General features: G+C 39.6%; 1 protein-coding gene across 24 annotated transcripts in view; it reads right to left on the reverse strand.

The window, feature by feature from the left end:
* The window catches only part of PLIN2 (perilipin 2), a 97,879-nt gene that overhangs the window by 58,823 nt on the left and 13,095 nt on the right, over positions 1–25,961 (reverse strand). For 17 of the 24 annotated variants that reach the window (XM_070495718.1, XM_070495723.1, XM_070495729.1 and 14 more), the window contains exon 2: positions 2,276–2,387. The exons of the other annotated variants lie outside the window; for them this stretch is intronic. The gene's annotated coding sequence lies outside the window, so the exon portion shown is untranslated. The remainder of the gene's footprint in view (positions 1–2,275; positions 2,388–25,961) is intronic. 24 annotated transcript variants of the gene reach the window in all.

Consider the following 25,961-nt stretch of genomic DNA (forward strand, 5'->3'; position numbering starts at 1 on the left):
AACCCCTCAACACGTATTGACCCCTTGTGGATGTGCACTATCATAGGCGTTGTGAGGGACACACACTACAAAGCAAAGAAGAAGTCACAGTGAACTCGCTTCTCCAACCTGTTGAGTGGAGTTAAATCAAGGGTAGCTTAAAGATGGAAAGGAATTTACAACAATACAACCACAACCCCGGGGAACAGATTTATTAATTCATTGAATAAGTATTTATTGAGCATCTACTACATACGAGTGCTAGAGATACTGCAGGGATCCATAACCAAACTCTCATGGAGCTTACAACCTAGTAACTATGTGTGAACAATTGTGTTAAGTGCTATAAAGAGAAAGTACAGGTGCCACAATTATAAAACACAGCGAATCTTTATTGAGCGCCTGCTATGTACCATGCACTCTTCTTAGCATTTAACACACATTAAGTCTTTAATCCACACAGCAATTCTATAATAAAGATTCTTTATCCTCATTTTATAGATGAGAAAATTGAGAGATAGAGAGGCTTTTTTAACTTGCCCAAGGTTACACAGATGGGTAAGTTTATCCTTGGCTCTGTATCCTGGGGCAAAAAGAGAATGTCAAGGAGACAAACTAGTCAGGAGAATTAGAGTGCATGTGAAAAAGAGGCATAATTACTACCCATCTTGCCTAAATACGGTTGATTGCATGTACGTCCAGTTCAGAACTCTCTGCTGAGCTCCACATCCATGAATGCCTACATAACAACTCTATCTGGATGTCCCATCGGCACCTCAAAATCAACACATCCCAAATCGAACTCTTCCTTTCCCCTTGTGCTATTCTTCCCACGCATCTATCTCAGTAAACACATGACTATCCCCTAAGTTACCCATCAATTTTACCCAGCACTGATTTTGGACAATGAGTGCAAAAGTCAACATATGAAAAAGGCAAAATCTTTGTATTATTATAAAGATATTTTTGATCTTGTGGACCTCCTGAAAATTCTTGAAGACCCCATGGGTCCAGAGACTACACTTTGAAAACTGCTGTTCTAGCTATCAAATCTCCTGTTAGTTGTAGACGTTGCAACTGTCTTCTCCCAGTCTATCATTTGCTCCAGGGCCCAGTACATTAAAGAAGTGATCTCCTGATGTGCCCCCAGATCCATCTGCATTAGAGTCATTCAGGTGCTTTAACAAATGCAGGTTCCCAGAACCCACACCATCCCTACTTAATTAGAATGGGGAGTAGGGAAGATTTGCGTTTTTAACAAGCTTTGTGAGTGATTCTTAAGCATTTTGGTCCATTGCTTTCTAAAATCAGTCCTTTCAGAAATGCCTATTTTTAAGGCATTTGTGAAATCTTTTTGTCACTGTCCTAAGTGTCTTTATTGGAGAAAGCCAGGATTACAAAGGATTTAAGAGTTGGCATTAGAGCCATTCTTCTTGCCAAAGGTGGGCACAACAGTGATGAAGTGCTGGTTGTGCTGCATCTCCGCCTGGCTAGGCCTGTCTTCTCTTTTTTGGCCACCTCTGACCTCTCACTTCCCCAGCGCAGGACAGGGAACCATTCCCCCACCAGTCAATCAGGAGAGAACATTGCTGTTTCCTTAGCTCCTACTCTTTCCTCTACTTCCTTCTATAGTGACCACCCAACATCATCAGAAATGGCATTTTTGGGGAGAGAGGGGAATAGAGAGGCAACGTCACGGGAGGCGTGCACAACACCCTCTTCCCCAGGACTGTCTCCTTCAGTATTGCAAGTGAATGCTTGCGAACTCTGATTTAACTGAGTTAATTTCGTGCATAAAGTGAGTCGTAGTGCTTGTTAAAATCAGGATTACTGGGTCCTTCTGTAGGGAGAATGACTCCTTAATCTTGATGATTCCAACATAGGTGGCCCTCGGGGAACAAGGACTTAAACCTGGTGAAGAAAGATTCCAAGAAACTGTGAGGACGTGGAGTCTCTTTTGAAACCTAGAAGCCGGCCACCGATTATTGACAGCTTCATTTTCCCAACTAGTGACAGCTATCCCTGCTGGAAGGAACTGATTCATTCTGGAAAAAGTGTGTTCAGGAATTTCTGAAGCACAGAAACATTTTTTCCATTCTTGGTGTGCAAACAGATTGTTGGCCTTCTTGAGTGAGACAGGCCCAGACAAAGTCTCAGCAGGCCCTTCCAGACAGCATTTTTCCCCAGATGAAATTAGGTCAAAGAGAAAATTCAGAGCAGTTTGAGGAGGAAAAAAACAATCCCCGAAATGCAACATAAAGATAGAGGGTGGGGGTGGGGCAGGGAAGACACCCACCTGCTTTGTCTGCCCTGGTGAAGGCCAGTGGCTTGTCACATGAATCTCCGGCCTTCCTGTTCTCCGCAGCTGCCTTCTGAGTCACTGTGGGCGGCAGGGGAGGGCCCTCTAACTGTCAGGGAACAGAAGACCAACCGACTGACCATATGACTTCTCGGTGAGGCTATTGTTCCAGACCAACTTAAAAATTAAAGAGCATCTGCGCCGTTGCCTCTTCTTATTTATTTTAAGAAGTTCTTTAGTCTAGTTTTGTCTACGACTGCAAATTAGCAGTCGGCACAAAAAACAAGCCGGTAAGTGAGAACTGGTGCCAGTCCTATTAGTCACTAAGATCATTCAAGGGTGGAGTGCTCTAGCAGGATAAACATTAAACCAAAAGCATACTTCCTTGTAACAGTTGGGGTTTCCTAAGGAATCTTTAAAATGGAAACCTAGATGCCTAGGCAGGCAAGTACTATAGTTAGAAAAGACACTCTGTACTTTCCTCTTTGTTCTGTCCTCAGCTGTTGCAGAATGGTGTCGGGCATGTTAATTATATTCTGCAAATTACATTTCTCTGTTAAACATGTTTACATTATAAGAAAGCCTCCCCACATTTTAAGTTCAGTCTTTTAAACTGAAGCATTCAAGAACCGCTCCAAGGATAGATAAGGAACTGAGACTAGTGGTCATCTCCAGGTAGAGAAACCGAGAGACAGTGATCATGGCTAGGCAAAATATTTCCTTTTCATTGTACATACAATACGTCCCACCATATGGGAAAAAATGCATATGTAAAAGATTTAGTGTGAAATTTAGGCTTTCATAGACTCTTCATGAAAATGCAGAAGCATGTCCTTTCATTTACATTCGGATCTGTTACATTGACTGCAACACCTTGTATCAGAGTCTGAACTAGGTATGTTCTAGATGGGAATTAAAATTACACAGTAGAAAGCCATGTACCTTTTAGGGTTACATTTCTTACCTGATGAAAGTCAATGCCCTTAAACTGCGTATTTCCTACAATGGAAACGTGAGTTCAGAGACACTTGAAAAGGCAAGATAGAGAGAATAGTATGGAATTTATATACTGGAATCTGATAGAGTACTTGAAAATGTAAACATTTTTTTACCCTGAGAAAGTCTGAATGCAGGGAAAACAAGACTACTGTAATAATTTACTTTATTTATTTCTTTTGAGGAAGATTAGCCCAGAGCTAACTACTGTCAATCCTCCTCTTTTTGCTGAGGAAAACTGGCCCTGAGCTAACATCCATGTCCATCTTCCTCTACTTTATATGTGGGACGCCTACCATAGCATGGCTTTTGCCAAGCGGTGCCATGTCCGCACCCAGGATCTGAACTGGCGAACCCCGGGCCTTAGAGAAGCAGAACATGCGAACTTAACCTCTGTGCCACCGGGCCAGCCCTACTGTAATAATTTAACCCAATAGAAAATATACCATTAGCTTACTGTGCACCAACAAATTTCAGTCATTTAATATTTTGACATATCTCCAAAGTCTTTTTTGATTAGAGCTTTGAAATTGGGTTGGGTTCACTGAAAATTAGAACTATATCAGAGAATTGCATCTGAAATATACAAATACTCTGGTATGGCAATAAATACTCTATAACCTTTTGATAAATAAACGCAAGTTGAAGCAATGGTAACATCTCTCCTTAAGGTCCTCTTTCTCAATAAACTATAATTCAGCAAGCTTGAATCTTCAGTTACCCAGAAAAGGATTGGGAAATAAATGTGGTAATCATAGAGGAGATAGTCATCAGCACTGTGCAAAAGAACACGCACCCCTTGAACAATTCAAGAGGAAACTAAGAAGCAAAAACGCAGGATTTGTTTCCCCATTAGCAAGACACAGGCATGTCCACAAGCATTACTGAGCATTAATCATTTGAGGATCATCCTTCCTATTAACCTCAAGAAATTATCATGCCTCTTCCTTACTGTCAGTGATGAGGATTATTTTAGGCTGGTTAATTTAAAAACTGCAGATGAGAAGCAGGCTCCGAGGACTGGAATTTGCTTGCCCTTTGAGAGACATTTGCATTTGTGAAGGAAGGCAGGATGGAAACTCTTAATGGGGAAGGCAAGAACTTAAGTTGGTTACTGTTTGGCAATCTCATGTAACTGATTTAGGGTGGTGGCTTCTGGCCTTTACTTAATCCAGTTTGATTCTTATCTAAAAGTTATGGGATCACCCAATGGCCAGACCCCACCTGCACTGATACCACTTTAACTTTTTTCCATGTTCTTTCCTTTGTCTTGTAAAGAGATGGCTCACGTACCTATGCCTTAAATGTAGCCTTACTCTCCAGCCGTGTTTGCAAGCAGTAGCGGGGGCAGCAGCAGCACCTCCTCCTGCCCGTGGGCCCTGTCCCCACGCAGCAGCTCTGACTGCCCATGGGTCCTGTCCCCATGCTATTCCACACTATTCTCTAAATAAAAGAGCACTACTGCCAGATCTTGAGAGTCCAAGAAATCTTTCTTTCGACTCCTTGGCTCACTGACCCCACATCATCAGGAGACCTAGAGTTCTGTCCTGGCTCTGTGCCTATGGTCATAAATTGATCTTATCCTTTAAAACTTTAAAACTCTAGTCTTTATTTTGAAACCAGAATAACAGAGGGACACTGTGTGATTGTTGCAAAATCATAGAATCTGAAAGAACCTTAAAGATGATCTCATTATGTAGTTATTTATTTTTTCAGCAGAACTCTTTTATGCAAAAATATAAGAAGTAAGACCAAAGCTAAACATGTTTGGTTGAAGGAGGGTAGGTGTGCATTGCCTGCCTGCTGGTCTCTCCATTTCCTCCCTGCAGTCCTGTGGCTCCCAAGGGCCCCACAGTTCAACTTGAACCACAGTCCAACTTCATTTCACAGATTGGTAAAACGGAGGAACTTTCTGAGTTCATTACAAATTAACAGCAGATCAGGAGTCCTTGTTCATTGTTGTATCCATAGTCACAGCAGCAAAGATTTATTGAACGATATATTTGGGCTAAGCACTGCTCTAAGTTCTTCCCTTGCACTATCTCATTTATTCCTTAAAATAACCCTTTGAGCTATAGACACTGCTAAAATCTATTTAAAAGATAAGCGAGGCAACGAGAAGATAAGTAAATTGTCCAAGGTCACAGTCACCATGCTGTCCTCCTAGGCTTCAGTTGCTTCATCTATGAGGAGCTGAATAAGATAATTTCTGAAATGCGCACTCGTGTGCACCTTTAAAACCCTACAATCTTATGATTCCAACCTATGAGACTGGGTCATTCATCATGAGTCTTTCCTTCAGAACCAGTTATAATCCTCTGAGACTCTTAAATGCTTGAGGCCTGCAGAGGGACATTTTAAGTAATTGTTTCAATTTTAATTCTACATTTTAATATAATTGTTTCAATTCACCAATGAGGTGAGTCTCAAAACCTTCCACCTGTGAGCAAGTACGGCCCTTGACCCAGCGTTTGTTGATGCAATAAATGGTATGATGGAGCTATGTTGCTTTGGTCTTGGTCTTTGTGGTCAGAGAACAATGAGCTGATGGGAAGAGGTGGGACAAAAAGCTTCCTTTGAGAGGATTATTTAGCAGTAGAAGTAGCGAAAAAATGCAGATTGTGGCAGATAAATGGGGACCCATAAGAGGAATTTAAGAACAGGCAAGTGGTAGCAACAGCAGATAATGACTAAGTCAATGTGATAATGGTAAATTTGGAGCAATTTTTTATTATGCAAATGGGCATAAATCTATTAACAACATTCAAAATTTTGCTTTACAATCAACTTGGCTAAAAAACATAACTTTTTGTGTGAGAAACAAAGTTTATTACCCAAACAATTCTGGAACTGTTGAGATAACCGTGCAAAGAGGAGAGCAATATTTTCATACAGATAAGCAGTTCTTGAACTTTGACCGATGTATTATACATAAAGATGATTGCATCTGACATCAAAGTAGCATGACTTGTTAATCTTCCCTATTTTATTGTTTCAAGTAACATTTCAACTCAAGGATAGTTCACTACTTCCCTTGGTTTGAATTTCCTGCACACAGGGTTAGATTTCTTATCTCTCTGTGTACACATGCCAACCTAAAGAACGTGTTTTTCACTCAAAGAGTAAAATTACTATGATTTTTTAAATTGGAATTATAATTTTGTTCTGCTTCTGACCTTTTCCTCCCTTCCAGCCTCATCTCCTGCTCCATTCACAGTGTATCCTTTGCTCTAATAATTCCCAATTTCTTATACTTCCCCAATATACCTGTCACATCTCTGCACCTTGATACATGCTGTTGCCCCTAACTGGAACACCTACTCCTCTTTCTATTCCCCACCCAAGAGGCCTGGGTAATTCCTATTCACCCCCTAAGGTTCAGCTCAGGTATCACTTCCTCTTGGAGACCTTTTCTGTTATAAAACTGCAATGAATATCCTTGTATATATCTTTTTTTCTTGTATATATCTTTGCACACATTTCTGATTGCGCACTTAATGGAAATTTTTAGAAGTGAAATTACTGTGACAAAGATTATTCACATGTACAAGGATCTTAACACACTCGAGCGTTTTTCTTAAAATAGTCAGGAATGATAAAATATTTATAAAGTCAATCACTTCCTGATTAGTAAACGACAGCACAAACAAGTGGCCCCTTCTGCTTCACCCCTCTTACCCCTGAGCTCTCTTGGTGCTGATACTGCTTCCTTTTCATGAATGCCCCTGTTCCTGTTCCTCGGGGAGCCTGTAAAGATCTGGTCCAGATCCTTATCTTGTTTTGGAAACCTCCCCCTCTGCCCCTCTGTGGCCCTGGAGCTGTCCACCTGCCGTACCCACCTCCTCCCGCTCAGGCCGGAGGGAGGCTCCAGGCTGTAGAATCTAAGATTAAGAGGAGCCAAATGGTCAGCTCTCAGGGACGTTGAGGGGCCCTGGGGCTATGATTTATTACATCAGTGGCTTTCAAGGGAATGCTCCAGGATTTTTCAGACGTGCTTTAGAGCCTCTAAAACGAGAGAGGAAAGGGAAGAGAAGGCCAAAGGCAAACCTCCAGGTGCCCCCTCCTGCAAATGAACCAGTGTCCACTTCATCTGTTTTATAGGTACTGAGCTCCTGGAAGGTTTCATTTAGAGAAAAAACAAAAAAAACAACTTCAAGACTTAAAAAAAAGATTTAACATGATTTATGAGTTTGCTAAGCTTTGTTGGGCTAGTCTACGAACCTCACCTCACCATTATGCTTCAGCTTTGGTCTCTTCGGGAAAATGCATTTATTCATGTATTCCTAAAGTGACCGATTCATCCTGGTTTGCCTGAGACTTTCTTGGTTTTAGCACTGAAAATTCTGTGTCCCAACGTTACCTTATTCCATTCATTCTTTCTACTCATTTATTAAAAAAATAAAAAATCACTGAGTAGTTACCATGTGCCAGGCCCTGTGCTCGGCACTCCAGTGCCTTGTACAAAAGAAAACTTTGGCAAAGTCCCTGACCATGAGGAATTCACAGAGTCGTGGGTTCAGAAGGACACTAAATGCCCAATAAAACTTGATAAATGACAATACAGAGCAGTCTTAAAACATGTGTCTATTATAAAAAATTATATTATTATAGTATATTATATTATAAAATATAATATATAATATAATTATATATTAATTAATAATAAATAATTAATATAATATATAATATATAAAATAAGTATATTATAAAAAATATATTGTGTCTATCAATTATACTCATGTACATGATAATAAGAGCTAAAATTATATGGTACTACTAATATTTACAAATATTAACTCAGTTAATCCTCACAACAACCCCAAGGTAGGTACTATTATTATACCCATGGTGGATTAAAAATGGCTGTAAATTCTTTGACACGCCTCCCATCAGGAGGTGTAATTCCTCATCCCTTGAAGCTCATCTGATCTCAGTGACTTGCTTGGTTAATAGAATGCAGTAGGAACGCCATTCTGGGACTTCTGAGGTTGTGTTATTAAACCCCTTGCTCTGGGGGAAGCCAGGTGCCAAGTGAAGAAGCTCAATTAGACACACGAAGAGAGAAATACCTGAGCAGCCCCACCTGTTACAGCCCTCCCAGCCTACACGTGAGACACGTGAGTGAAGAAACCGACAGGTAATTCCAGCCCCAGTTACCATATGGGAGATCCATATGGTATCCATACCACAACCATATGAGAGATAACAAATGACAACCACCCAGCTGAGTTCAGTCATCCCCTAAAGCTTTGGAAGATAATAACGAAGTGCTTTTTTTTAAAGATTTTATTTTTCCTTTTTCTCCCCAAAGCCCCCTGGTACACAGTTGTGTAGTTTCAGTTGTGGGTCCTTCTAGTTGTGGCATGTGGGATGCCGCCTCAGCGTGGCCCGATGAGCAGTGCATGTCCACACCCAGGATTCAAACCGGTGAAACCCTGGGCCTCAAAGCGAGCGTACGAACCTAACCACTCAGCCACGGGGCCAGCCCCTGAAATGTCGTTTCAAGACACCAAGTTTTACAGTGGTTTGTAATGCAGCAATAAGTCATTGGAACAACATCTACTTTACAGATGAGAAAACTTAGGCACAGAATGGCTAAGTAACTTGTCCAAATAAAAAATAACAGCAAGTGGCAGAGTCAGGATTTAAGCCCAGACAGTTTAGCTCAAGAATCTATATTCTTAATCACTACAATATTCTGCCTTTGCATTAAAAAACTTACACACACACAAATATAAATGAGGAGGAAAAAAAATAAAATTTCTAATTTTTTCATTCTGTATCTATCAGGGATCACATTAGTCATTCCCTAGGCACTGCTACAGTTACAGAGGAAGAAGTTATTAAGTCAGTGTTGGATCATCAAGGGCAACATCATGGAGGAGGACATCTACGCTGGATCTCAAAAGATGTCAGAGGTGATTATGCAAAGACGGGGGAAGAAGGCAGTAGAAGTGCAAAACAGACTGTGGGGTTCAAGGAGAAAGGTGGCAGCAGCCGATGCTGGGAAGGTGTGCTAGAGTAAGGTAGTGAAGGGCCTTTACACCAAACAAAGGAGTCTAGATTTCATCCTATAATCACCGGGAGCAATTAAAGGTTTTTCAACAAAGATATAATGTGATAGATAAAAGATTATTTTGGTAACAGCATGGAGATAATTGCACAGGAAAGAAAGAGACAAAATAAGTGAATGCTGGAGACCAGGTGCAAGAGGATGAATACCTAAGGAAGAAGGAGAAATAGAAGGAGGTGGGTTTGAAAGATATTCCTGAAGTAAGACTGACAAGACTGGGTAACCAACTAGATAACAGGGATACGAGAGGCCACCCTCCAAGATGACTTCAATGTCTGGTTTGGCCGACTGGTTGACGATTCACCTGCAACTCAGTAATGCTTCAAGAGTCAGTGGGGCACCTCCTCTCTGAAGACAAACAGGTGTTCAAAGCAGAACGTGTATTGAGAAGAGAGGTACAGATCAAAGGGGTCAGAGCACCAAATTACCTGTGGAGCTTCTAAAAATACAGATGCCAAGGCCAAACCGTCCTCAATTGGAATTGCTTGGGATAGCACTTGGGAAGCTGTATTTTTATGAAGTTCCCCGGGTAACTCTGCATAGCCAAGCTGGATAACTACTACTCCAAGGGTTCCTCTTAGTCTTTCTCTCCGTTGAAGGTTGATGTTTCCCAAAAGGTTGCCAATCCTCTTTTCATCCAATGCACCCTGCCTGGACCATCTCATTAGTTTTGATAACTTCAACTATCATCTGAATACTAAGGATTTCCAAATGTAACTCAGGTCTTTCTTCTGAGGTTTATTCTCTATTTCCACCCTCAGCCCCAAATCTCTACTGGGTTATGCAGTGGCATTATAAAAATAGCTAAAACCCCATATAACATCATACTTAATGGTAAAAGGCTGATGCTTTTCCCCTAACATCAGGAACAAGACAAGGATTTCCACTTTTGCTACTGCTATTCAACATTCTACTGGAAGGTCTAGCAAGGGCAATCAGGCAAAAAGAAAAAGGACATAAAAATGCATCCAGATTGGAAAAAATGTATACAATCTCTGTTTGCAGATGACCTGATCTTGTATATAGAAAATCCAAAGGAATCCACTAAAAAAACAATTAGAGTTGATAAATAAGTTCACCAAGATTGTAGGGGACAAGATCAATAACAGTAATATTTTAAAAACCCACAATTGTATTTCTATATTCTAGAAAGGAATAGCCCAAAAATGAAATTAAGAAAACAACTGCATTTACAACAGCATCAAAAAATAAAATAGGAATACATTTAACAAATGTGCAAATCTTGTACTCTGAAAACTAAAAGCATTGTTGAAAGACATTTTAAAAGACCTATGTAAATGGAAAGACATCCCATATTCATGGATTGGAAGACTTACTGATGTTAAGATGGCAGTATGCTCCAAACTGATCTACACATTCAACACAACCCCTATCAAAATCCCAGCTGTCTTCTTTGCAGAAATTGACAAGCTAATCATACAAATAATAGGGAAATGCAAGGGACCCAGAATCACCAAAACAACCTGGAAAAAGAAGAACAAAATTGGATGACTTACACATCCTTATTTCAAAACTTAATACAAAGCTATAACAATCAAAACAGTGGGGTATTGGCATAAGGATAAACATATAGACCAATGAAATAAAACTGAGAGTCAAGAAACAAACCCTCACATTTACAGTGAATTGATTTTTGACAAGGATGCCAGATAATTCAATGGAGAAGAAGGCTTTTCAACAAATGGTGCTGGGACAAATGGGTCACATGCAAAAGAATAAAGTTGGATCCCTTCCCATACCATATACAATAATTAACTCAAAATGTATCATAGATATAAATGTAAGAGCTAAAATTATAAAATTCTTGGGAGAAAATATAGATGTAAATTTTCAGGACCTTGGATCAGGCTGTGTTTTTTTTGGATATGACACCAAAAGCACAAGCAACTAAAGAAAAAGTAGATATAATGGACATCACCAAACTGTATATCTTTCATGCTTCCAAAGATACCATGAAGAAAGTGAAAAGACAAACCACATAATGGGAGAAAATATTTGCAAATCATATGTCTAATTAGGGCATTCTTTACATATCCTAGATACACAGCGAGAATGTGGAAAAACTGGAACTTTTTACATTGCTACTGGGAATGTAAAATGGTGCAACCACTGTGGAAAACAGTTTGGTGGTTCCTCCAAAAGTTAAACATTGAATCATATCACCTAGCAATTCTACTTCTAGGTATATACCCCAAAGAATTGAAAACAGGTACTCAAACACCTCTTTGTATGCCATTGTTCATAGCAGTATTATTCATATTAGCCAAATGGTAGAAACAATTCAAATGTCCATCAACAGATGAATAGATAAAATGTGGTATATCCATAAACAGAATACTATTCAGCCATAAAAAGGAAAGAAGCACTGATACATGGTACAACATAGATGAACCTTGAAAACATGCTAACTGAAAGAAGCCAGACACATAAGGCCACATATTGTATACTTTAATTTATATGAAATATGCAGAATAGGCACTCCCCAAAGCCAGGAGGTAGATTAGTGGTTGCCAGTGGATGGGGGAGAAAGGAATGGGGAGTGACTGCTAACGGATACAGGGTTTATTTCGGGGGTGATGAAAATGTTCTGGAACTAGACAGTGATGATGGTTTCACAACTCTGTGAATACACTAAAATCCATGAATTGTACACTTTAAATTAGTGAATTACGTGGTGTGTTAGGATTCTCCAGAGAAACAGAACCAATAGAACATTTGTGTAGGTATACATGAGGAAATTTATTATAGGAATTGGCTTACGTGGTTATGGGGGCTGAGAAGAACCACAATCGGCTGTCTGCAAGCTGGAGAACCAGGAAAGCTGTTGGTATAATTCAGTCTGAGTCTGAAGGCCTGAGAATCAGGGGAGCCGACAGTGTAACTCCTAGTCTGGATGTCCCAGCTTAAGAGAAAGGGAATTCCTGCTTCCTTCCTTTTTGTGTTCTATTCCAGCCCTCAATGGATTGGATGATAGCCACCCACATCAGTGAGGGTGGATCTTTCTTCTCTCAGTCTACTGAATCAAACGCTAATCTCTTCCAGAAACAGCTTCACAGACACACTCAGATATAATGTTTTGCCAGTCATCTAGGCATCCTTTAGCCCCGTCAAGTTGACACATAACATTAACCATCACATATGGTATATGAATTATATCTCAATAAAGCTGTTAAATTTACCAGGATTCAGGTGAAACATCAATGATTATATATAGTTTCTGATGTAAGGATTGGAAAAGTATCACGAAAATGTAATACAGAATGGATGGGATTGACAAATAAAAATGGCAAGCAATAGGATATATTGGAGAATATGAGGAAGCCATGTGGTATAAACCTAATTCGGCCTGACCTTGTCTTTCCAAAAGTTTGGGCCTGACCGAGGCCGTTGAGCATGCATTATATATCTGCTTTAGATATACCCTATGGCAAGAACAAAGGCCCTTGAGATAAAGGTGCAATTTCCCTCCCCCTCCCAATGTTGGCGTCTCCTTAAGGATTAAGCATCTTTCCTTAGGCTAGAAACTGATTGCTGCACTCACCTGTGACCGCCCAGCTCGAGACAATAGACTTGCCTCCTGCTATGCCCACCAAGATGGCAGACCCACCACCTGCTGTGTCTATCAAGTGCTGTGCCGACAGGGCAATCTTGTGACTATTGTGGGAGGGACATTTCAATCATATGTGAAACACCCTGTTTGGGGGTATATAACCACTCTGTGTACCCCACTTCTTCGGTGCCCTTTCTTCCTTTGGAAGAAAGGCCCCGGGCCATGGTCCTCAGATTTCAGCTCAGAATAAACTCACCCAAATTTTCATTTACAGATTGCTTATGGATTATTTTCGTCGACAGTTCAATGTAAGTCCTATCTTTCTAAGTGTAACATTTATATTTTCATAGCATGAGTTGGTGACTAATATAAAATTCCATTATTAAGGAGTATTTAAATATTATATTTAAACGTTCTAAGTGTCAGATTTCCTTTCCCTAGCTTTTCCACAGATGTAGAATTTTAGTTCTGGCTCAAACTCTACAATTAAAGTGAGAATAGAAAAATATGACTCTCTCAAACGGTAGATGTGAAATTAAGATTAATTTGCAGGCAGCATGGTGAGACAAAATGGTTTAAAATTTTTTGTAGATATAAAACTCCTTCTTCAAATAAGGTCTAAGTTGGAAGTCTAGCATGTGGAAGAGATGAAAGTACTATAAATGAAGCTCCCTCGGTTGAGGAATAGGGGAAGGGAGGTTTTGCCTGCACTCCTCCAAACAAAAACTCAGTGAGCCAGGTCTATCTACGCAGCTCCTTAATGCTCCGTGCAGCACAGTTTACATGGTGTGAGGACTCAGGTTCTCAGTCTTTGGCAAGGTACATAAACCCCATGGGCTTCTGTTTCCTATCTGGCAGATGAAGGGCTGAACTAAAACTCCTTGAAAGCCCCTTCCTATTCTCAAAGTCTATAATTATACGGCCCTAAAACAGCTAACACAAAGGCTGGCAGCTACTGGCTTCTAAACGTTTACCAATCACCCCAGAGCTTGAGGAATTCGAACAGAGATCAAAACAAACCTTGAGCTATAAGCTTTCCCAAACCTATAAAATAAACAGCAAACTTTGGAGGAAAACAGAGAGTAGGGGGAAGACTTACATCAAAGTCAATGAAATAGTCTGAACAAAGGGCAAGTGGTTTCCATTGATCTTTCTTATCTCTTAGATAAAGGTAGTTAACGGCCTGTAAATACAGAGTCTGTATATTCCAGGAAGAGGGAGGGGAGGCTGTTATACGACTGGCTGCACCTCAAGGAGAAGCAGAACAAAGGGTCTCAATGGAGATGAGGAACTGGCCAATGGTCAGACAGCAGTGGGGCAGGCAAACACTTCAGTCCTAAGAAACCAGTTCAAGAACTGGGTGGTGGGTGGAGCAGAGACTGTGCTGGCTAAGGTGCTGCCAAGATGGGAGAGGCTGTATTGAATGAGGGACATGGCAGGCCTCACACAGAAACACCTGAGGGAGAGCCCCAGTGGATATACTCCTAGAAATGTGGTCTAACTCTTTTGTACTCAAACTGGGGTCCGTGGACCACCACATGGGCAGCACCAGTGAGTTTATTAGGAATGCAGACTCTCAGGTCTAATCCACACCTACTGAATTGTAATCTGCCTTTTAAGAAGATCCCTGGTGACTGTGCTTCAAAGGTGTAGCTGGAATACTAGCTTCACAAAGACATTAACCATGCTGGCTATACCTAGTGATAGGGAAAACTCCCGAGGACTCAAACTATTGTAGCTGAATTCCATCCATCTTAATAAAGAAAATGCTAAAAGCTAAAAAAACCTTCATGCTAAAAATGATTAAAATCATCTGTTAATCCTGGGAAAAGTCAGTATAAGCATAGATTCATTCTAATCAATCCTGGTATGTGACAGGTAAAAACAATCCTAAGACTTCACATCATAAGGAAAAAAATATTTTTCTTTTTCTTTTCATTTTATCTATATAAGATGATGGATGCTAACTAAATTTATTGTGGTAATCATCTCACAAATCAAGCCATTATGCTGTACACCTTAAACTTATACAGTGATGTATGTCAATTATATCCCAATAAAACTGGAAAAAAATTAATCAATGTAAAGAGAAGCTGAATTCCAGCATTCTCACTATCTCGTAAATCTTACCTATAAGACCCACGAGGGTTGGGTCTATATTTATTTCACTTACCTAACACACTGCCTTACATATAACCAACACTCAATAATAAATAGTTGAATAGGGCCTGGCTTGGTGGCCGAGTGGTTAGGTTTGTGCGCTCCACTTCAGCAGCCCAGGGTTTCTCCAGTTCAGATCCTGGGCGCAGACACGGCATCACTCATCAAGCCATGCTGAGGCGGCATCCCACATGTCACAACTAGAAGGACCCACAACTAAAAATATGCAACTATGTACCCAAGGGCTTTGGGGAGAAAAAGGAAAAATAAAATCTTTAATAAATAGTTGAATAAAATGAATGAAGATACAATTCGTCCTGTAAAGAGTAAATTTTATAGTATGTGAACTATATCTCAAAAAAAAAAAAGAAAAACAAGATACAATCGTTAAGGGTGGTATGCCAGGAACATACCAAGCTTTAAGCCCTGTGAGGGCAGGGCCCATGTCTGGTTTGTTCACCACAATATCCCTAGCACAAATCTAGCATATGCCTAGCACATTGCTCAGGAAATATCTGAGTAAATGAATGGATGAATGGAAGACAAGTCAATTCTCCATGAATATACCTGAAAAGGGAATAGACAATTTACTATCCTTAGAGGAACCTACCCTTCTTTAATCCCTGGATCCCCATGAAACCAAGGGTGAATTTACCTGACATTGAAAAGGAGCATGAATCTGACGTGAGTAGATGAGTAGATGCCATATGATGCTTACCATCATAACTCAATTATTTTTAAGTTGAATTTTGATAGTTCAAACTTTACCATAAAGTGAGGCAAACATTAGCTTCATATGGGTGCGTCTTACACATTCTAGTTTCTGAAGTATTTTTAGAAATGCTACTTATACAGCAGCATTATCTACAAAGAAATCCCTCTGCATGAACCCTGCCACGGCAGGCCGAGGCAATATTGGGAAAATAAGAAGTTTATCTTTGGCCCTTTCAGGATTTTTTTTTTTTACTTAAAAAATCTTAGTGTAATATTTGATACATACAAAATAATATGCGTTATATGAATATGTTATGCGTGTTCTGCTTAAGAACAAGGACACTATCAATATCAGGATTTACTTCCTTTAGAGATCTTATATCTATTTCTGAAGGATTCTGGCTTCTAGCTACCTGGCATCAATGTAGAAGTTTTGAGACATTGGGGCCAGCCTGGTGGTGCAGCGGTTAAGTGTGCATGTTCTGCTTCAGCGGCCCGGGGTTCACTGGTTCAGATCCCGGGTGCGGACATGGCACCGCTTGGCAAGCCATGCTGTGGTAAGCATCCAACATAGAAAGTAGAGGAAGATGGGCACGGATGTTAGCTCAGGGCCAGTCTTCCTCAGCAAAAAGAGGAGGACTGGCGGCAGTTGTTAGCTCAGGGCTAATCTTCCTCAAAAAAAATAAGAGAAAGTTTTGAGAAAGACATATTCAATGACACGTCACCTGCTGAGAATGGATTTAGATTTTTACCATCCTTGGATGCATACAATTTTTTATAACATTTTCTCTGATAATAAAAGTATATGTATTCATTGTAGAAATGTTTGAAAATTAGGGAAATGTATGAAGAAAATAAAAATAACCAACAATGATCCCACTATTTCCAGATAACTGTTAACATTTTGAAATACAGAGACATGGGGCCGGCCCCATGGAGGAGTGGTTAAGTTCGCGCGCTCTGCTTCAGTGGCCCAGGGTTTCTCTGGTTTGAATCCTGGGCGCAGACAAGGCGCTGCTCGTCAGGCTATGCTGAGGCGGCATCCCACATACCACACTAGAAGGACCCACAACTAAAAATGCACAACTATGTACCAGGGTGCTTTGGGGAGAAAAAGGAAAAATAAAATCTTAAAAAAAAAAGAAAATACAGAGACACACATACACACACACACACAAATATCTTTCATTAGGTGTGTCTTGAGTTCTTTCCAGACACAAAGAATTTCAGGCATTATGGCAGGCTGGTGGGAAACTTATTTGGGATTAAGGTTTTCTCAAATTGTCCCAAACAAAGCATTTGCATCCCCCAAAACAGAGTATTATAGTGATACTCTCAGCTATTCAGTCACTAAGTAACCCAGACAGTTCTAGGCCCATGACATGGGTGTTAACAATTTAACAGCATAATTCAAACAACTTGTCATGAAATTCATATACTCACAATAGGATAAGAGTATTCAGCCAAATTCATGCTAAGTAAGCATCTGCCTGATGCCTCATGCATGTACATGCTCACAGACATAAATTTACCTGGACTGATGGGCGGTGACAGAATCAAAGAGTTTTAACAGGGAAACGACACCAGAACAGAACTAAGGTACAAGGAAACTTTAGTTCCTCCTGATAAATTTTATAGTATGTGAATTATATCTCATATGAACCAGGCAAAGCTGTGCAGGCAAGTGTGTCTACATGGGGAGCAAATGAGGAGACGAGCATTAAAGGAAAGAAAGGTTTCAAGTGTGTATCATGTGAATGTCTTTTCTTTTCCTTTTCTTTTTTTTTTGAGGACCATTAGCCCTGAGCTAACATTTGCTGCCAATCCTCCTCTTTTTGCTGAGGAAGACTGGCCCTGAGCTAACATCCGTGCCCATCTTCCTCTACTTTCTATGTGGGACGCCTACCACAGCATGGCTTGCCAAGTGGTGCCATGTCCACACGGGATCCGAACTAGTGAACCCAAGGCCGCTGAAGCAGAATGTGCGCACTTAACCACTGCGCCACTGGGCCTGCCCATGAACATCTTTTCTAATTGAGAGATGGCAACTAGTCTGACAGGTTCTTCTTTTCCCCTTGGGGGAAAAGCCTATACAAACAGATAATTCTTGCACAATGTTTTTTGGATTAACAAATTTTGGCTTTTATGTGAGGACCGTCCACCTAAGAAGAGATCATATCTAAAGATCATATCTACAGACTAAGAAAGACACTTTTCTAGCTGAACTAATATTTCCCCCATGGTTTTAGTCTCTAGGACCGAGAAAATAATATTTCAGTTTAAGAGGTGCGTGGATGGAGCTGGGGGTGAGTGGATGTCAAGTTCAGAAATTTGAATTAAGATACAAACTCAGGATGGAACAAAAGTGAAAAAACATGCCAAAGGTAGGATCTAAAATATAAAGAACCAAGTCAACTACGATCAGAATCCAAAGCTAAGCTCACAAATCACAGTGTCAAGGCAGAAAAGACCAACAGTAAGACTCAGAATACAAAGAAAGTACAGGAAGATTGGTGCCAAACAGTAAGCTTTTGTACATTTTTCTACAGAGAGCTAAAGACATGAGCAGTCACCTACATGAGCAGATCTGGCAAGCTTGGAGGGATATGAGGTCACTTCATCCCTCATGAGGCCAAAGGTTCATATCTGGCTGCCAACCTTGACACCTGGCTATATAGTATGTTACGGATTAAATCAGCCAGGACAGATATTTGCCAATGTTAAGTAAATAAATTAGTACATCTTACCTTTGTTTAAATTGTTATATTGAGGAGGAGGTGCTGAGAATTAATTTTCAGTTGTGACGTCCATGGGTTGAAAAGAGTGTGTGACTCACTTGAAAGAGGTCATCACTTGTAGACGTATCAGAGAATTACTTCTTACAAGCTATAACAAGCCATTGCCAAAAATCTAAAAATAACAGCCGCACTTGCAAAAGCCACTTGCCCATTGATCACCACCCATTAATTTGCTGGGTTTGATGTTACCACTATAGGTTTAGGTTTCAAATTCAGCATTCTGGTCATTGTTTGTTCCTTTGGGTTTCGTAGCTATAAATATGTTTGGTGTTATCTTAACTAGGGCCACATCATCCCAACAACTGGACTTCAGGAGCAGGAAGTTAACTAAGAGGTAGATTAACACATTTTTAAGTTCCTCTTCTCTCTAATATGGAAACACATATAGGGCTTTGCTAAACACCATGTTTAGATGATACTGCTATCAGGGAAGATTTTATTGAAAACACACACACAGGCTAAATATAATCCTTTTAGCACATTTTAAAATATAGCAGATTTTGGTTTTCTGCCCAGATTGAGCAGGAAGGCTTCTTCTTTCTAACTGGCCCTGAGTATAAGTCTTATAAAAGTCTCCTGCCAAGACGGTCTCCTTACTCCAGGCCAATCTAGTCTCAACATTCCTCTGGTAACAAGAGCTCGGTGAGGTTTGGTTTTTCTCCAGTTTAATCGAGTCCAGACTATTCTCTTGCTACAGAAAACTACTTCAAGAGTTAATTGAGGTTTAGTTTTCTTAGTTCCCCCCACCCACCAGATCAGTTAAAAGTCCTTATCAGTTTCTTCTGACTGCTTTGTTCTCCTTCCACTTGGCTTCAGAATAAAGAGATGACAGTCACAAAGACACATCCTTATACTGATAAACTCCAAATCTACAGGGAGTCATTTGCTATTTTTACAAAGAGAGCAAACCTCCCTTACCAGTGGCAACCCAGCTGGTCTCTGCTTGCTTTTGTTTCCTTCACAGTCTACTTCTGCTGGACTGTCTTACTTTTTAACTTGTACCAAAGCATACTCTTCATTTAAACATTTTATATCTTTTATTAGATGATTGTAATATGTGTTCATTGGAAATACAGTTAAGCAAATTGAAGAAAATAAATTCTCCATGCCTCACCAATCTTAGTGGCAGTGTTTTTCTACACATGTGTATGGAATATGGATATGGATATGGAATACACATATGGATATTCACAGTAATTTAAAAAGCAATTATCTGTGCATATTATTTTTTAGCCTGCATTTTTCCATATAAAAATATATTTTCAACATCACTTATTTTTTTTTAAGATTGGCACCTGACCTAACAACTGTTGCCAATCTTCTTTTTTTTCTTTTTTTTCTGCTTTTTCTCCCCAAATCCCCCAAGCACATAGTTGTATATCTTAGTTGTGTGTCCTTCTAGTCGTGGTATGTAGGATGCCGCCTCAACGTGGCTTTATGAGCAATGCCATGTCCGTGCCCAGGATTCGAACTGGTGAAACCCAGGGCCGCCGAAGCAGAGTGTGCGAACTTAACCATTGGTCACGGGGCTGGCCCCAACAACATCATTCTTAATAAGATGCAGAACAGGTCATCTCATACATGTCCTACAGTTCAGTTTTTGAACATTTGCTATTTTAAACTATAGGATTTAAACAATCCTGTAATGACCTTAACTAAAAATTAACTAAGATGTAGCCTTCTTGTTTAGTTAAATTTTCTGCAAATGGACTCCTTGGATAAAAAGCTGTGCAGTTTTTTTTTCTCTGTGCACAGTTTTAAGGCATTTAATAAATGCTGTCAAACTACCCTGCCGAAAGTACATATGAACTAACACTTCTATCTTAGTTTATAAAAGTCCCTTTTTCCCAACGCCAACATTTCCTTTTTTCAGTCTTTTTTTCTTTTACCTCTCTTTGCTGATCTACTGGATGAAAGGCAGTATCGCATTGTTTTTTTTTTCCCTATTACTAGTAAATGCAAATATCTATTTGCTATATATTTGCATATATTTATTTGCCATTTGTATTTCACCTGAATTGTCCTTCATGTTTTTGTCCATTTTTCTCTGAAAATATCATTTTTATGTCATTTCTCATGTAAATGTGCTGTTTATCATTGATTTGAAAGTTATTTATACATATAATAATAATAAACCTTCATATATTTATTATAGCTTTCTCTGTAATAAAGTCTCTCAAACTTGAAAAATCCAAAATATCCATTAATAAGTGATTGATTGAATACATTATTGTTCATTTATGTAACAGAATATACAAGGCAGATGTTAGAAAGAGTAAAATAGCTCTATATGTGCCGACAAGGAAAGATGTCCATGATACACTGTTGAGGGAGAAAGACTGGATGCAAAATATCACTTAGAATGATTTTTGTTGGGGCCAGCCCGGTGGCGCAGTGGCTAAGTTCACACATTCCAGTTCAGTGATCCAGGGTTTGCCGGTTCGGATCCTGGGTGTGGACCTACACATCGCTTGTCAAGCCATGCTGTGGCAGGCGTCCCACGTGAAACAGAGGAAGATGGGCACAGATGTTGGCTCAGGGTCAGTCTTCCTCAGCAAAAAGAGGAGGATTGGCAGCAGATGTTAGCTCAGGGCTAATCTTCCTCAAAAAAAGAAAAAAAAAAAGAATGATTTTTGTTTTGAAAGTGTTATAAATTTAGATACATACACTATATATGTATAGCATATGTGCTGAGAAAGCCCTGGAAATATATAACACAAACTATTAAAAGAAGTTACCTACGGAGTGAAGGATTGAACAAAATAAGGGGACACTAATTATTTTATACAACTCTGTATTGTTTGATGTTTTTACATCAATGCACAATGAATTCACGATGAATGTATATTACTTTCACAATTGAAAAACGCTAATCAAGAAAAATGAAACATTTTAATTTTTGTGGAACTGTATCTTTCCTTGCATGGGTTTTACCTTTGGCATCAAGCCTAGAAAGATCTTTCTTGTGCCAAGATACATAATTATTTTCTTATTTTTTTATTTTAGCATTCTTATGGCTTTACTTTTTGACATTTATACCTTTAAATCAACTACAATTTATTTTGCTTGGTATGAGACACAAAACAACACTAATAAAAAATCCATCTTTCCCCAACTTTATCTTATTTTAAATTATTTTGAATCTTTAATCTGTGTCTGAGTTAAATATTCTGTTCCACTGATCTTTCTAGTTGCACACTGATACCACACTTGTTTTAATCTTTATAACTTTAAATAGATTTTAATGTCTGATAGGTAAACAAAAGGCAAAATTTAAGGTCTGAAGGGAAATATTCACAACATATATAAAGTAAAAGTGGTAAAGATCACTAATATGTCAAGAATTCCTTTAAGATGCTTTTAGCTGCATGTGTCAGAAACTTAACTCAAATGACTTTAAAATTAAGGCATTTTACTGGCTCACACAAATGCAAGTCCAGAGGTGGGTAGGGCTTTAGGTTCAGTTCGATCACACTCTGGCTCCATTCCTGTGATTTTCTCTGCTCTTCCCCCATGGAAGTTGGCTTTGTCTTCCGAGACTGGCTTCTCTTAATAGAGCAAGATGCTTCCAGCAGCCACCAGGGCATGTTTCCTCCCAAACCTTCTCTCCTAAACCCTTCCCTTTAATCCAACTGTGCCAATTTAGGTAATTTGCCTAACCCTGGGCCAAAAACTGTGTCCACAGCTAAGGCTTTGTGATAATGATTTGAGCACGAATTACTCTCTGGCAAGAGACAGGTTTTCTCTACCACCGCCCTTCAAGCCCTGCCCTGAGTTACCTCCCTAGAGAGTTCCTGCATCTTGGACCTAAGGACACGGCTCTTCTTTCATGCAGTACTTTTGTGAGAACTCTCGTGTGTGGAAATACTCTCTCACTGTGACTTACCTAATTTGGAAGTCTACAGAAAAGGGAGACTATGGCCCAGTTTCATGATAGAGCTACTTTATTTTACTAAAGTGTTTTATAACAGTTTCATTTCTATGGCTAAATTACACTAACGTGATCTACCGACATCAAGAAAGCAGATATGTTTATTAACAATTTCCTTTTATATATCGTAGCCAATGTCTAAAAACATACCCTTAAAGGTCCAAGTTGAGGGAACATCAATATAATACTGGCCAACATATTATAATTTTGAATCCTGAGTAATTATTAAATAAAATTTATTCAGCATTTTACTTGAAATTTACTTGGGGGAACAACACTTCTTACACTAACTGAAACCAACTTAGCAAAAATCTTTAATTATAGAATATTTCACATAATTTTTGTCTGTATTCAATAACCTGGAACTAACAAACTATTGTCTAATAATGACCTGCAAGAGAAAAGATAAGGATCTTTATATACCCAAACACTGAGTGATACATAAATCCAAATAAAATAAATTAGAATAGGGTTATTGAAGGTGCTCTTGGGGGGGCTGGCCTGGTGGTGCAGCAGTTAAGTTCACACATTCTGCTTCTTGGCGGCCCAGGGTTTGTCTGTTCAGATCCTGGGTGCGGACATGGCACTGCTTGGCAAAAGCCATGCTGTGGCAGGCATCCCATGTATAAAGCAGAGGAAGATAGGCATGGATGTTAGCTCAGGGCCAGTTTTCCTCAGCAAAAAGAGGAGGATTGGCAGTAGTTAGCTCAGGGCTAATCTTCCTCAAAAAAAAAAAAAAAGGTTCTCTAGGTATAACACTTTTGGATAATATTGTAAAGGCAAAAGCTATGCTACAATATGGTTGAGTTCTACTGTCTTTTTTCTTTTGGTGAGGAAGATTGGCCCTGAGCTAACATCTGTGCCAATGTTCCTCTATTTTTTGTATGTGAGATGCCACCACAGCATGGCTTGATGAGTGGTGTATAGCTCCATGCCCAGCATCCAAACCTCCGAACCCTGGGCTGCTGAAGTGGAGCATACGAACTTAACTACTACACTAGAGGCTGGCCCCTAGTTTTAGTTTTTTTGATAGTAGTTTGCATGTCCTATTTAAATAGGCTTATAATGAATGATGCGTGATTAGAAGGACATACTGAGGGTTCTCTCGTATGTCAAACAACACTTGTCAGGATTAACAAGTATTCATTTGTTATATAAATTACAACTAATAATATTTTTCATTCAAGTAAGGAGTGGCAGCTCTAGGTGTATAAACTTTGGGGTCACTGGAGGTTATCTGCTCAAAATCCCTACTTCCACACAAAATGCACGAGATCCTCCCCTAATCTTCTCTTGGCAATTTCTTCTGCCAGCGTCTAGCCGCTTCATATGAAAATGTTCTTCCTTAGGAAAGCAATATGTTAATGAGTCAGATAGGCCTGGGATCAAATTTAGGCTCAAGGTCTCTGTGGACTTGAGCAAGTTATTTAAGCTCTCTGAATTTCAGATCCCTTATCTATCAAATGGAGGAAATAACAATACCTACCTCATGGGGTTCTTATAAGTCTTAAATGAGTTAAGATACACAACGCCGTATCAAATCTCCTGGCAGCTTTTTTTTTTTTTAAGATTGGCACCAGAGCTAAGATCTGTTGCCAATTTTCTTTTGCTTTTCTTCTTCTCCCCAAAGCCCCCCAGTAAGTACATAGTTGCATATTCTAGTTGTAGGTCCTTCTAGTTCTGCTATGTGGGATGCTGCCTCAGCACAGCTTGATGAGTGGTGCCAGGTCTGTGCTCAGGATCCGAACCAGTGAAACCCTTGGCCGCCAAAGTGGATCGCGTGACCTTAACCACTTGGCCACGGGGCCGGCCCCCTGGCAGCCATTATAATTATCATTATTGATCAAGTTTTTATTCATGTATAAAACAACCCAATAACATGCTCCAAAAAACAGTTGCCCTATACTGATCTTAATAGAAAATAGTCTAGCTTTTAAAGCCATTCAATATTTTTTTTTTTGAGAAAGATTAGCCCTGAGCTAACTGCTGCCAATCCTCCTCTTTTTGCTGAGGAAGACTGGTGCTGAGCTAACATCCATGCCCATCTTCCTCTACTTCATATGTGGGACACCTGCCACAGCATGACTTGCCAAGCGATGCCATGTCTGCACCCAAGATCCAAACCGGTGAACCCTGGTCCGCTGAAGCAGAATGTGTGCACTTAACCACTGCACCACCGGGCCGGCCCCAAAAACCATTCAAATTTTAATCAGAATTGATTTAACTTACAAAAATTACTTCAATCTTTTGTATATTTTAAAGTCCACTTTGACATAAAATATAAATATATGCAAAGAATCTGATATATGTTCTTAATGAAAAACATTCCCCCAAATCAAAGAGTCATGTAAATCAGACATAAGATCCATATTTTATTTATTATTTTTTTAAGGAAAATTAGCCCTGAGTTAACTACTGCCAATCCTCCTCTTTTTGCTGAGGAAGACTGGCCCTGAGCCAACATCCATGTCCATCTTCCTCTACTTTATACGTGGGATGCCTGCCACAGCATGGCTTTTGCCAAACGGTGCCATGTCTGCTCCAAACCGGCAAGCCCTGGGCCGCTGAGAAGCAGAATGTGCGAACTTAACCACTGCGCCACCGGGCTGGCCCCTCCATATTTTATTTAATTCATACACAAAACCCAATTTAATAATCTTAGCCACATATATTTACTTCCTGGGGGGAAAAAAAGGAAGTGTTATTTCACCTAGGTTTACGTAAATTAATGACTTGAACTAATTAAAAAGAAGAATCACACCCCATTTACAATCGCAACAAAAAGAATAAAATATCTAGGAATAAATTTAACCAAGGAGGTGAAAGACCTATACAAGAAAAACTATAAGACATTACTGAAAGAAATCGATAATGACATAAAGAAATGGAAAGATATTCCATGTACACGGATTGGAAGAACAAACATAGTTAAAATATCCATACTACCTAAAGCAAACTACAGATTCAATGCAATCCCAATCAGAATCCCAATGACATTCTTCACAGAAACAGAACAAAGAATCTTAAAATTCATCTGGGGCAATGAAAGATCCTGCATAGCTAAAGCAATCCTGAGAAACACGAACAAAGCTGGTGGCATTGTAATCCCTGACTTCAAAACAATACAAAGCTACAGTAATCAAAACAGCATGGTACTGGTAGAAAAACAGGTGCACAGATCAATGGGACAGAACTGAAAGCCCAGAAATAAAACCACACATATACGGACAGCTAATCTTTGACGAAGGAGCCAAGAACATACAACGGAGAAAGGAAAATCTCTTCAGTAAATGGTGCTGTGAAAGCTGGACAGCCACACGCAAAAGAAGGAAAGTAGATCATTATCTTTCTCCATACACAAAAATAGACTCAAAATGGATCAAAGACTTGAAGGTAAGACCAGAAACCATAAAACTTCTGGAAGAAAACATAGGCGGTAC

This window comes from Equus asinus, chromosome 23 (assembly GCF_041296235.1).
Source record: "Equus asinus isolate D_3611 breed Donkey chromosome 23, EquAss-T2T_v2, whole genome shotgun sequence".
Classification (NCBI taxonomy): domain Eukaryota; kingdom Metazoa; phylum Chordata; class Mammalia; order Perissodactyla; family Equidae; genus Equus; species Equus asinus.